We start from the raw sequence: 11002 nt of genomic DNA, 5'->3' as shown, positions 1-11002 counted from the left end.
ATATACGAAAATTTGAGTGAAATTTTTAAGCTCTGAGTGAGATATACACATTTCATATACAAAATTTTGAGCGAAAATTTTAAACTTTGAACGAGATATACACATTTCACACACAAGATTTTGAGCAAAATTTTTTAGCCTTGAGCGAAAATTTTCGTATATGTTTTGTAAGAAATTTATTGGTATGTTTTGTAAACATAAAATTATCGCCATATTTTGTAAATATTCCCAATTCTTATGTATATATAAGTTATTCTCCCCATAAATGACCATATTTTTATTTTTCTTATAACGTATGGACCTTTTACGCTACGGTCTAAAGATCCCTTTTAAGCAAATTGAAAATCGTATGAGAAAATGTTAGATCATGATATAAAATCTTGTAAGTTATTCAAATGTTAGACGACAGTCTAATGTTCCATCTGTATGATTGAAAAACGTATGAGCTAATATTTGAATCAAGTCTAATGTCATCTGAAAGGTAATTATTGAAGGGCTATATTTGCACAACTTTTAAAAATAGAGCGAAGCTGCATAAATTGGCCTACTACTAGAATTAGACTCTTGGGTTTGGAAGTCCCAAGCATGCTAGCCTATAGGCTATCTGGGTGTAACTTCCAATTTTTGGGCTCTCCGGCTGTGTAGAGAAGTACATTGAACTAAGGGCAACTTATATAAATAATTATCTTTTAAGAGCAATTAATCATCTGTAACTATCTTTTTCATATTTACAATTTGTAGCTACTAGTAGACATTTTCGCTATATTTGACTGGGGGTGTTCATGGGTCGATTTGGGTCGGTTTTTGGTTAAAACCAAAAACAAACTAATTTAGTCTATTTTTTACTTATTAAAACCAAACCAAACCAAATATAATACATAATCATCGGTTTGGTTGTTGTCGGTTTTGGTTCAGTTTTCGATTTTTAAGAAACCTAATGGTATTTCTCTTTTTTTTTTTTTTCCCTACGATTAGGAAAGATTTTTTCATCATTTTTCAACTTATAATTAGTTATTACCCTTTGATTGTGGGAGCTATAATTTTATTTTATTATGGAGAAAATGTCTTAAGATCTATAAGCTTTAATCAAGTGAACACAGTTTATAAGAAATACAACTTTTTTTTGGGTAAATCTCATAGTTTTTCTTTGAATAAATGAGCTTGGATTCATGAATTTCTTTTAAGAAATGAGCTTAAGGTATAAAGTTCATTAGCCTAATAGAGATAAAGAAAATTTCGATTAAAAAGCAAACAAAGTTCAAAATTATTTATAAAAATTAATATGAAGTATATATATAACTGTAAAATTGTGTATATTATTTTGTCGGTTCGGTTCGATTTTTTCTTTGGTTGGTTTTAAAAAAACCAAACCAAACCAAACATTATCGGTTTTGTAAAATTTGAAAACAAACCAAACCCAAACAATTATCAGTTTATTTAATCGGTTCGGTTCGGTTTGCAGTTCGGATTGGTTTTTAACCAAATCGAGAACACCCCTATATTGGAATAGACATTTTCGTTGTATTTGACTGTATTTGAATACACTGTTCAGTTATATCCAACCTTATCTGATGTCAAATGTATTTGACTGTATTTAAATGTATTCGAGCTGCCGCGAAGTTGAATGTATTTCAATAAAATTTCAAAATATATTGTGTACATTCAAAATACATATGAGATACATGACATATGAGTCAAATACATATGACGAAATACACCCAGATACACTCATACAAAGGGGAAGAAGCTGTGAAAAATATCTAAGAAAAATAATGTAATCCAACCTTATCTGATGTCACATGTATTTGACTGTATTTAAATGTATTCGAGCTGCCGCGAAATTGAATGTATTTCAACAAAATTTCAAAATACACTGTGTACATTCAAAATACATATGAGATACAAGACATATGAGCCAAATACATATGAAATACATATGACGAAATACACTCAAATACACTCATACAAAGGGAAGAAGCCATGAAAAATATGTAAGAAAAATAATTTGATCGGCTGGGTTCGAACCTGGGCGGGTAGAGCCCACACCCAATAACCACTCCAGCTGGGCTGCTTGATATGTTGTATGATGTAGCTACGAAATCAAAAGGTCGCTACGAAATGTAATTGTTGCAAATAGTAGTTATTATCCGTAAATAGCTTTTAGAATTAGCTATGTCAAGTAATTATTCCTTGAACTAATGTCATTAAACAAACTAAGAGCCTATTTAGATTGGCTTATTTTAGGTGCTTTTAAATCAAAATAGTTTTTAAGTACATTTGTAGCGTTTAATTAAAATGAAAAAGTGTTTTTGCCTTATAAGTCAAAAGCAATAAGCTAATCCAAACAGGTTCTATATTTATATTTTTATTTTCAACTTCATAACTCAGAACTAGTACTAAATATATATTTTAAATAACCGGGTGCTCTCTGTTGGAAAAGAAATGTGTGAGTAAATTGTTAAGACATAAAATAAAGAACTAAACTTTGGCCATTTCCTCCTTAAAGAATCTGCCATTTGCCTGTTGAGATTTGAATCAAATCAACGAATAACTTAGCCAAGCGAAATGGAAATATCTCAGCAAAAAATTGGAATAGAAGGCATCTTAGGCCTCATTTGTTTGCCCTTAATGGAGGTCTAAATTTGAATGGTTCAGACCTTAGATTATTAAGTAAATTTGTTTACATTAAGATCTAAGCACTTGTTAGGTTTGAATAGGTCTTAATCATTGAGCTCTTGAACAAAGTCTTAATATAGGTATGAATAATTTTTACCACCACTCTATGCACAACCACTAGCTCCGTCCTCACACTTCCAACCGCCACCCTTCCAACAACTCGGTAATTCACAAATCAAGAATCAATCGAGGAGAATGTGCCGTGGTGACCCATTCAAATGGAGTGCTACTCACTCTATGTAAATGTTATGTGTGCCACCCCCCCCCCCCCGACCACACATGCTATGGCAATGCCCACCCCACTCTCCACCCCCACCACTAACCATATGTCATCACAACCATCGGACACTCACCGTTCCGACGAAACCTCGGGCAGCAACCATCACTACCCCTCTCCCTCGCAACCCCACCCCACCACCTCGCTCTGACCGCCTACTATCCACCCACCTACCCTCTACCACGCCACCTACCTACTCTCCACCCAACTACCCACCCTATCATAACTAGCACCACCAAGACCATCGTCAACCACCACATATTCTTCAGACACCACCACAAACACCGCCAACTACTAACATTAACCAACTCCCTATCACAACCACTATCACTATCAACCGCCACTGTCACTACAACACCTACCACCTCCACAATCACAACTATATCCTCCACTGTTACTAGCCGTTAGCACCAACCATCACCACCACCACCACTATAAAGCATCTCCACCATCACTAGCAAACATAAATTTTTTATTTTCTATTAAATAATATTTTTATTTTATTATGTTTAAATAAATATATTATGCACATCCAAATGTTTGAAAACAAACGGTCTTAATCATTCAGTGTTCAAATATAGAGACAACATCTTAATCATTCAAATGTGCATTCAGATTCAGATGTTTTAACCTTAATGAAAACAAATGAGGCCTTGCCAGAGAGACGTTTCTTTCAAATCCAACTAAGTGTTGACATAATATTTGTAACAAATATATTTAATGTTATTCTTTTCGATGTTTTCGACTAAAATTAAACATTTAATTCTCTTTCCCTTTATGGAGACATTTTCTTTTATTAATATTAAAATTAAAGCTGTAGTACCTGAATACTATAATGGCATCCAGGCATCCATCAGGCGGTAACCCTTGGTTTCCGAAGTTTAGGTACAAATTGTCACTTGATTTCAAGTAACAACATAAGGAACACATACAGAAAAACATAGTATTTGTTTTATAAATTTTCTATTATATATAAGTGTGGAAGAGGACCAACACAACAACATTGACTGCTTGTATCAAAATCTTTATAAATTGTACACGCAATGAATTCTTGTACCAAATAAGTTGTACACTTTAATGAATTACTTTTTTATCCCACATGGACATATGTCATAATACTTAATATTTATTCTCTTCTCATATATAGACGTATGCATTTCAATTTTAATTCTCCGATATATTTATTTCCTCCGTGCATTTTTACTTATTCACTTTTGACTTTTCACGTTCTTGCTGAATATTTATTCTCTTCTCATGTATCTGTATGCAGTTCAATTTTAATTCTCCTACACAAATTTATTTCCTCCGTGCACTTTCACTTGTTCACCTTTGACTTTTCACGTTCTTTCAGAATTAATAAATCCCACATGGACATATGTTATAGTACTGAATATTTATTCTCTTCTCATGTATACATGTATGCACTTCAATTTTAATTCTCCGACACATATTTATTTCCTCCGTGCACTTTTAATTATTCACTTTTGACTTTTCACGGTCTTGCTGAATATTTATTCTCTTCTCATGTATGCACTTCAATTTTAATTTTCCGACAAATATTTATTTCCTCCGTGCACTTTTACTTGTTCACTTTTGACTTTTCACGTTCTTGCTGAATATTTATTCTCTTCTCATGTATGCACTTCAATTTTAATTTTCCGACAAATATTTATTTCCTCCGTGCACTTTTACTTGTTCACTTTTGACTTTTCACGTTCTTTAAGAATTAATAAATGAAGTACTCCCTCCGTCCTATATTACTTGGCCACATTACTTGACTTTTCACGTTCTTTAAGAATTAATAAATGAAGTACTCCTTTTGTCCCATATTACTTGGCCACATTACTATACCTGACTTTTCACGTTTCATTTAAGAATTAATCAATGAGGTACTTCCTTTATCCCATATTACTAAAAATATATGTCTATTTTTCTATTCTATATTTTTCTTATTATATATAAACGCCCAAGGAGGACGAACACAAAGAACAATAAGTTGTACAAAAAAAAAAAACTGAAATTGTACTCTAAGCAGGGACTAACATGTATATATTTCAGAAGTTGAACATTAATTCTACCTCTTGTGTGTTTACTTTTTAAGTCCTCACGGGTCCGCAGTGTCTTAATTGTCCTTTCATTTCCTTCATTTGGCATATACTCCCTTTGACTCAATTTAAGTATCTACGTTTGACTAGACGCGGAGTTTAAGAAATAAATATAGACTTACAAATCTTGTGGTTCTAAATTAAAAATGTGTATAATATAATAAAATATCCTTTGAATCTTGTGATTATAAACTTGATATGTAAGATATTTGAATTGTCAACTTACTAAATATAAAAAGAGGCGGACATAATCAAAATAAGATATTTTTTTTTTTTATTTAACAACAAATGCCCAAGGTGGACGAACACAACAACAATAAGTTGTACAAAAAACAACTGAAATTGTACTCTAAGCCGGGACTAACATGTGTACATTTCAGAAGTTTAACATTAATACTACCTCTTGTGTGTTTATTTTTTAAGTCCCCATGTGTCCGCAGTGTCTCAATTGTCCTTTCATTTTCTTCATTTGGCATATACTCTCTCTGTCTCAATTTAAGGTGTACGTTTGACTAGACACCGAATTTAAGAAATAAAGATAGACTTTTGAATCTTGTGGTTTTAAATTAAAAATGTATATAAATATAATAAAATATTCTTTGAATCTTGTGATTATAAAATTTACATGTAAGATATTTGAATTGTCAACTTACTAAATATAAAAAGAGGCGACATAACCAAAATAAGATAAATTTTAACAACAATTGAGAAATTAAAGGGAAAAATAAGAGGGAAAAAAATATGGAGACGCACTAAGAGAATCGCAGTATCTTTTGCAAAATATACAAACCATAAAAACTAACTAAATTAAGTAACCAAATTAATCATATTGGGTCCCATACATCGCACGGGCATAGTTTGCTAATTAAACAATAAGAGGCGCAAAGTATTGCAATTACTTTCAATTGTGCATTAAACAATAAGAGGCGCAGAGTACAGTATTCGTTTTTTCTTTTGAGTTTTGACCACATGTTCTTTCCAAAGTAATTAGTTAACTAATTCGCGATTCGCGCGATAAAATTCTTTCTAAATTTAATTTATACGAAATAGAAAAACATTATAATATCAAATATAAAAAAACAAATATATTTTTTAAGACATATATACATACGAAAAATATGCATTCATTTTTTTTCATTTAACACTTAACCTAATAGTACATGAATGTTGTAGATATTGAACATGTGCGCACAATATATATATATATATATATATATATATATATATATATATATATATATATATATATATATATATATTCCTCGTTAAAGTCTAACTTTGAACTTATGTGTGAACTTTAAATTATGAAAAGTTGAAACTCCTTTTATAGAAAAATATTATGCAACAGAAATCTTCTGAGCGTTTTATTTTTATTTAGTGTTGTTTTATAAATAATATTATTAGTTCTGTTATAATATTAATTATGCAATTAGGACGCTACAATTATATCTCTCTTTATTCAATATTTTTGGAACATAGTTTTTTATAAATTCTCAAAATTATTTATTGTAAGCCATTAACAGACAAATTATTAAGATGTCTCTAATAAATAATTAATTATATGGAAGGGGAAAATTTAAGTAATTGTTGACTTTAGATTTTTAAAATAAGGAAATTGGGTGATTGAGGGAACAAAAGCAAATTATGAGAGATGTGATGTCACGTTTACTATGACCACAATTAATTTGTATAAGAATTTTGGTTCTTTTTCTTTCCTTTGTTTAATTGTATCAATAAAACATGTCTAGCCCTCTTTCAAATGCACATGTCTTTGGGCGCTAATAAAAATTTCGATAATTAAAAAAAAAAGTTGTATCAATAAAACATAATCATATTGTTCGAGCAATTTGTATCCAATAAAAAGGTTAATGTATATGTATAATCATTGATTTGCCACCCTCTTACTTATCTTTTTTTCTTTTCAGAATGCTCATTTTCAGTATGCATTCCGGTCTATATCATAACGTAATTTTTGGAAACAAATATCATAATATCTTATAAGCATTCTACACTCATTAGCATCCGGTCCAAAAGAAAAATCACCTAGAAATTTTTTCTCATATTTTATGTCTAATTTTTAAAAAACATGATATTTTTTATTTTATTTTATAACTATCTGTATATTAAAAATCCGAACTCATTCTCATTTTAATCAGTTATTCATCAATTCCAATCTAGTTATCAGTTATATATAAATCTTCTACAATAATTTTTTTTACCCAAGCCAATTCTTTTTTTTGTACCAAATAATTCATTACTTAAGATAACGTCCAAAGCAGAAAGAATCTAAAGTTACATATTATGTCAATTTGGTTGTGTATAAGCAACTTTGTCTACGTGCTTATGTAAAAATACGCAATATATCACCATAGAAAGAGGACATATTTTTGGAAAAAATGCTACATATGTTTTGAGTAAGAAGAAGAAATTAAAGGAACATGCTATATAGGCAACAGACAATGCTGCGTCATATATAGAATAATTTTCTATCAGAAGTATAACACTAAACTCTTAATGTATATATATAGGAGGAAAAGACATGTCTAAATTGTTCTGAGTAAAATAATTTGATAGCACATAAACGGTATATATATATATATATATATATATATATATATATATATATATATATATATATATATATATATATATATATATATATATATATATATATATATATATATATGATCCTCTCTAGAATTCGGATCAGCACATCCATTTGTGAAAAGAAAGCACCGTATGAGAGGGATGAGATATGTTCATAGTTAGTACCTAGTCAAATGAGAGATATTTGTATGTTCAACAATATTTCAAATAACTATTAAAATCATCCAATACAAACCTATAAAAATTGGATCCTCTAGAGTTCGCATGAGCACAACCATTTGCGAAAAGAAAGCACCATATAAGAGGGATGAGATGTGTTCATAGTAGTACCTTCTCAAATGAGAGACATTTTTATATTATATTTGTCTAGGTATCTGAAGAGTTTTTGCTTTAATTTTTCACCTTTAATCTTACAAAATGATTAAGACATTTAAGATGGGATCCTAATTACACCACGTAAGATTACTAACTTCTGCAATGACTAACATCTATATGTTATCTTTGCAATTGTATGTTGGCATGTGAAGAGTAGGGGTGTTCATGGTTCGGTTTGGGTCAGTTATTGATTAAAATCATAACCAAATCAATTTAGTCGATTTTTAAATGTCTAAAATCATAATCAAACCAAATAAAATAATAACCACCGGTTTGGTTATTATCGGTTTGATTCGATTTCTCAGTTTATGACTAGTAGCCATGAGACTTATCAGTAAAACATTAAAAAGTTGAAAAAGACATGTCTTTTTTTGGGTTCAAACGATAACTTTTATTTATAGTTTAAGGTGGAACATACATCATAGAAACATTTTTACTATTAGTGATAGTGTAGTACTCAAGTTACCCAAAGTTGTTTAACTATTACATATAGAGCTAAAACCGAACTTAGTAGTGGCTGCACCATTTTTGTCATCTTAATACACATTCCTGGAAATAAAGTAGAGCATATATAGGAGCTTTTAGTTGTTGTTACAAACATACATATTAATTAAACATAAAGACTACCTAAAATTAAAATGAAAATATATGAAATGAAAAAACTTTGTGTAATGATCCCAAACTTTTGGGCAGTACTTGCATTTTGCCCTCAATTCTCCCATTTTATTAAAAAAACTTTGTGTAATGATCCCAAACTTCAGATGTTTTTCTATCATTATCCCCAAGGCTAGGGTCTCGACTACAAGGAGTTGTTCTTTTCTGCTTTTTAGGAGGATTACCCACGGAAGAAGTATTAGGGCATTACCATGTGCTTGAGTTGCAGCAAATGCTGATGTTACTGAAGTATCTTTTATAGGAACCTCTAAATCTACAACCTCTTTCCTTTTCATATGAAAAATATTAGAAGTTTAGGACCCATTCAGAGAAGAAAAAAGAAAGGTATAAATTCGAAAAAGAAAAAAAAAACCTAAAATCAAATGGCTGACAAAGAAAGGTAAACATTTAAGTTAAAGACATTATACTCTAACTTGAGCTTCTGTTTGTAGGTTTACACTTAAAGAGTTAAAAGACTTAAAAGACATGGGCTTGGACATATTCTTAAAAACATGGGCCTTAAACAATCATGTGAAATAAGTAGACCAAAAATCAAATTAATGATTAAAAGGTATAAAATATTTATAATTATTTATGAAAAACTAATATTATACATATAAATAATTATAAAATTTATGTATATAATTTATCGGTTTGGTTCGGTTATTTATTCGATTATTTTTTAATAGAACCATAACCAAACCAAATATTATCAATTTTTAAATTTAAAACCAAATCAAACCAAACCAAACCAAATGTCAGTTTTTTTATTCGGTTTGGTTAAATTTTCAGTTTGGTTTTGATTTTAACCAAAACCATGAACAGCCCTAGTGAAGAGTCTTTTTTGTAAATGTTCTTTCAATATTAAGTCATTTATTCATAATAAATTAAATTAAGTAATTTACTTTTACAATGAAGTAAGTAATTTAAATAGGAAGAAAGGTAAAAAAAAGGAGAAAAAAGATAAATATGATTCTTGGTCATAGAGAGATGTCACATCACCTTGTCTATGCCTAGCTTTATATTATATATAGATTAAGGAAGATGCTTTACGAAGTATCTGACAGAACTTACTCTTTAGAAAAAAGATTGCATTGTCGCAAAGGAATAGGAATTATAAATTATACTTCTTTATTAAGTATTCTGTAGAATTCATTACCATTTTCAACGACTAAGTTGTTTTCCAAGTAAGCCTCGAGGAGTAGAGCTATAATTTGACCTTATAAGGTTTTTAAAAAAATGCTATAAGTGGCCTGTTGAAGAAAGTAAGTTTATTTGGTATTGCTAGTTTATGCTCACATCGTAGTTTATTTGGTATTGCTAGTTTATTCTCACATCGAAAATTAAAATGAAGACAGGCAGAAAGCATCATGTATAATTTGAGCGAGTCAAGCAGAAGAAAAGCATACCTTTCTTGGCCTTTTGGCTAAGATCAAGTGTAGTATCTGTCCTTATCAGTTTAATTAATATCTGATATGTGTGTCATTGACTCACACGATATTAACTCAATTTTTTAAGGCGGAAGGCTCATGACTGTAGCTTGCTATCGGGCCCTTCAAGTGTCACCTTGGTGTTATGCTACTGCCTAGGCCTGGCGCACCAATGTTTTCTGTAAAGTATCTTAACAAAACTTGTACTGATGTTTACCGTGATGAAGCTATCCTTACTAAGTTGTACTGTAATATTAGTAGGAGCTCAAGGATCCACAATAAAGATAATTGCGAGCTTTCACTTTTAAGAATTGTTATGATAAAAATTTGGATCAACACATTATTCTATGTCAAAATCTCCATATATTTGTCTATGGCCGTTCTGAGTCTTCAGACATGGAAATGTACAAACGGGGAGTAATAAGAAATGACTTGTTTATAACATGAATTTATCTCCGCGTAAAGGGAGTAGTACATTCTTACCCCTTATATTAGGACTCATAGTCCGTGAAACTGTAGGACGCATAGTCCGTGTATTTGTATTGTACCAAGTTACCTATTTCCCTTCCCAATATCCCCTTTGTACACATTATATATGAATAAATATGCACTGCGGCAGTTACCGCCTTATACCAATCAAAAGTTCAGGGCAATCCAAAACCTATACAATCATTGTCTTTCTTTTCAGTCCCATTACTTCTTCCCTAATAATATGACTTTCCAGCCGCTTGTTCCCCTTTCTTCAGATGTCTCGCTTAATATTTCTACCGCAGATATTACATCTACTCAATCTACATCTGTTATTTCGTCGGGATCGTGTGCTTCATCTTTTTCAATCCCTCCTTTGCCTACTTTACCTCAATCCTTTCCTCTTCACA

General features: G+C 30.7%; 1 non-coding gene across 1 annotated transcript; it reads left to right on the top strand.

Moving 5' to 3' along the window:
* The first annotated feature begins 10099 nt into the window (after positions 1–10099).
* Positions 10100–10299, top strand: LOC132032205 (U2 spliceosomal RNA). Its single transcript, XR_009408360.1, has one exon. It is a non-coding gene; the product is annotated as a U2 spliceosomal RNA (small nuclear RNA).
* Positions 10300–11002: the final 703 nt, after the last annotated feature.

Source organism: Lycium ferocissimum, chromosome 9, assembly GCF_029784015.1.
Source record: "Lycium ferocissimum isolate CSIRO_LF1 chromosome 9, AGI_CSIRO_Lferr_CH_V1, whole genome shotgun sequence".
In the NCBI taxonomy this organism is placed as follows: domain Eukaryota; kingdom Viridiplantae; phylum Streptophyta; class Magnoliopsida; order Solanales; family Solanaceae; genus Lycium; species Lycium ferocissimum.
The sequence above is the reverse complement of the archived record's forward strand: the minus strand, read 5'-3'. Positions and strand labels throughout refer to the sequence as shown.